Genomic DNA, 3,516 nt, shown 5'->3' on the forward strand with positions numbered 1-3,516 from the left:
AAATCAGTTACTCATGTTGGCCTAGTTTCATCTAAAAAGATTTTGCTGCCTCCTATCAAAGAAGGGGTTCCCAAAGCACTGGAGCACTATCACTGTTACCAGAATCTCAGAGACCATCAACTCTTAACTTTATGGTTGGCATTACTGTAAAGTTGATATGATTTTATCAGTCAGGACCATCTCGTGTGGGGACAGTTTTGGAGTAACCACTTCAAAAGTAGATAGCACCATTTCTGAACATAGTTCCTAAAGCAGATGACACACCCACCCCCTATTTTAGTAGGGAAAACAGGAGCTTTGTGGCTGTTGAATATTCTGTGCCAGATTCAAACACAGGGTAAATGAGAACAGTTTAATTTGATACAAAAGAGACAGGTTTTGGAGAATTCTAGTCCTAATGTTAATGGGTGAAGTTATGCTGGAGAAGGGTAAAAGGCTTGAAATGACCTTTAATCTTTATGGGGTAATCCAAATCTGGTTTTAATTTAGGAATTCTATATTTCTTTATTTTAAAGATGAGATTCAAGACTACTTAGCATAGAGCAGCTCTCTGCAGCTGATGGCTTATACCACCACATGCAAGGTGTAATAAAGCCAGTATTTTGCCAGCCATCAAAGTTTACTCAGACACTGTTTAATCATAGCAGGGTATATACAGTGCATTTTGCTAACCAAAATCCACCTAATGGCCACATGCTAGGGAGAAATCACTGCAGAGTCAAGGTAGGGTAGATTTGTACTGAGAGACAAAAGCCTGAGCTGCAGAGAGTATTTGAGGCCCCTTTCTCTAATCTAATGGACAACAGATGTGTCTTAGTGAGGACAGGATTAATCTTCAAACATCTCATACCCCTTTGCTATAAGACACAATGGGAGTTGCTCATACAAGGAGAAGAGTTCCTGCCCCAAGCTGAATTTTCCAGGAAGGAGATGGGATCCTTCCTCTGACTGAGTGAAGAAGAGGGCATTGTAACTGCTTTTGAAGTGATGAATGGTGCATCTAACCAGCTGGAGAGGGCCACCTGCATGCCATACGCTGGGAGACGTGGAAGTACTTGGGAAGTAGTTAATAACTCCTTGAATTGGCAGGGCCAGATTTTGCTGCCTTTTGGCAAATGGTGGCTTCAAAAACTAGATTTGCATTTACCCTCAAACCCAGACAACAGCAACTGCAGCTTTTTGCATGTGTGTTTATGTGCATGTGCGCACACGTAGACGTCGCATTTTATAAACCCTCTTGTTGACTCATTCCAGAAGTGAGGCAGGAGTTTCTTCATTGTGCAGCTTGCGCCGTGTGCCAGCAGGACAGGATGAATTGAAGACAGTATTCCAAGTAGCCTAATACATTCTTGCTGTTGTAGCTAACTTTCAGTACAAAGCAGGAAGAAAACAAAGGGCTAAAGAAAGGAAAATTCAGAAAGATCTACAGTCCAGGGAACCTGAAAGGGATTAACTTGGTCTCCCGGGCATGATTCGTTATGCTGATCTGAGAATAAGACAACATGGGGCTGTGGTAGCTGCCGACCTGCTAAGTCCCTTGGAAGTCTGAATTGTCAAATATCACATCCCTTCCTGAATGGCTTGCTCCATCTGTGTTTGCTAGTGTCCACATTGACAGCTGCCTGCCATCTTGGCAAGAAAGTCAATGCAATTTGAGAATCTGCTGTGGATGTCTAGCGCACGCATACACAGAAGCGCACAGCCTTTAGGCTAACAAAGCCTGTTAGCTAGCCACTCCAGTAAATAAAGCAGTCCAGGCATCTCAGTATATAAACTAATTCCAAAATCATTAGGAGTGCTTGAATCCATTAACATAGTGGTGGCTGAACATGTATTTACTCAGACAAGGTAGTGTTAAGACTGAAGGCTTCTGTATGCATTAACTCCCAGGCAGTGGATTCTGATCTGGAAGGTATGTATTTCTTTAAAAAAAAGAGACATGCATCAATCTATCTCACTCATGATCTACATACAGCTGCTATTCAATATGGTCAATAATTATCTTTCATTTTAGTAAATTTATCCAAACACAGAGGCTATCTTGCTATGAATGCATATCACTGAATACATAACGAGAGCATTTTAACCAAAAAAAGAGGTAAAGAATAAATCAGTGAACTAGGAAAAAATAAAGAATTGAGAATTCCACCCACTGTTACTCACCCATTTGAATAAGAGATGAGCTGCCAGTGAGGAGTACAACAGCTAGTAACACTGCTATATTTATATAGGTCCTTCAGAAAGACAGAAAAATATTAACATAATTTATAACATGCTGTTTAATTGAATCAACCTACAAATCCCTGACTATTTGTGATCAGCCCAGCCCCTCCTTAATCAGAAATAAGGACACCATCAGAGTTTTCATATGGAGGTTATATACTGGTAACTGGGTATTTATATATATATCTTCCTTTGGGCTACTTTAGCTTTTCACGGTTACAGATTCATACATTAGGCCTGATTTTTCTGATGGGATTTTAAGGAGGTGAAAATACCTCATGAAACAACAAGAAATATTGTAGTTTCCTTTTGCCTTCCAGTTCATGCATGGAAACCAACTAAAGCCTCAGGTTAAAGAAATTTAGGTCACATTTGTGCAAAACAGTTCTGCTGTCACAGTTACTAGTTACTCCTGCTTGCATAACTGCTATTTTCAAGAAAGCAAAGCAGTCCATTTCTTAAAGAATATTTGTTTGAGATTCAACCAAATGAATTTTAAAAAGAAAAGCTGAGCTCTAACAAGCAGATTGTCCCTAGAGGATGCATTACAAACCAGCAAAGATGTCCAGGCAAATGCCTGCAGCATTACTCACTGGCCCTGGCACCCGTAACTACTTTGGGGAATGAAGCACTGACCTTGCTCTGTCCTGTATGACTGAACAGCAAACAGGCAACTTCTGGAGCAACTGAGGACCGTAGAGGTAGGAGAGAGGGAGAGCAAGTCCATGAGCAAAATGTTTGCAACTATGCCCAGCTTTGGGGCTACAGAGGTACAGAGAAGTTGCTAACTCCCTCCCACTCTGGACTATAGCTCAGGAGAATGGTAGAAACAAAAGTGAAGAGTGGAGAAACAAAAAAACCGCACACAAGCTGACCAAGTTGATTCACTTCACAAACACCAGCTTCAAGCTCTGATCTTTATTGAGCAAGACTCACCAAGGAGTAGACTTCACCCTCCGGCACCTTCAGACTCCCTTCTCCATTGCAGGAGTAGCTTTTTTTGTCACAGGGGGGAAAAACAGTAGGCTGCTGGTTTGAGAAGGGTCATAGCTCAGGCTGGGAGGGTCAGTGCTGAACCATCAGAAACATCAATTTCTGGCAGTTTTTTGTGCTGCTTCCTGTGCCAGGAGAGTGAATTTGGCCCACTACAAATACTGCTAGGGTAAGCTGGGATAATGCAACTTCAGTAGTCCGGTTTTATGTGCTACCTATTAATAAGTGATACTGCACCTGCGGTTTCCTGAACTTTTAGGAGTATCTTCACAGTGTAATTGGAGTTTCTTTTGCAGTTTT

The 3,516-nt window shown here is 41.5% G+C and overlaps 1 long non-coding RNA gene across 1 annotated transcript in view; it reads right to left on the bottom strand.

Annotated features, from left to right (window-relative positions):
- LOC108448046 overlaps positions 1-2,945 on the bottom strand; it is a 53,273-nt gene extending 50,328 nt beyond the window's left edge. The window contains exons 1-2 of the long non-coding RNA XR_001863832.1: positions 2,860-2,945; positions 2,164-2,234 (exon numbers count right to left, since the gene is read on the bottom strand). This is a non-coding gene — a long non-coding RNA (uncharacterized LOC108448046). The remainder of the gene's footprint in view (positions 1-2,163; positions 2,235-2,859) is intronic.
- Positions 2,946-3,516: the final 571 nt, after the last annotated feature.

The sequence above is a fragment of the Corvus brachyrhynchos genome, unplaced genomic scaffold (genome assembly GCF_000691975.1).
Source record: "Corvus brachyrhynchos isolate BGI_N302 unplaced genomic scaffold, ASM69197v1 scaffold14, whole genome shotgun sequence".
NCBI lineage: Eukaryota > Metazoa > Chordata > Aves > Passeriformes > Corvidae > Corvus > Corvus brachyrhynchos.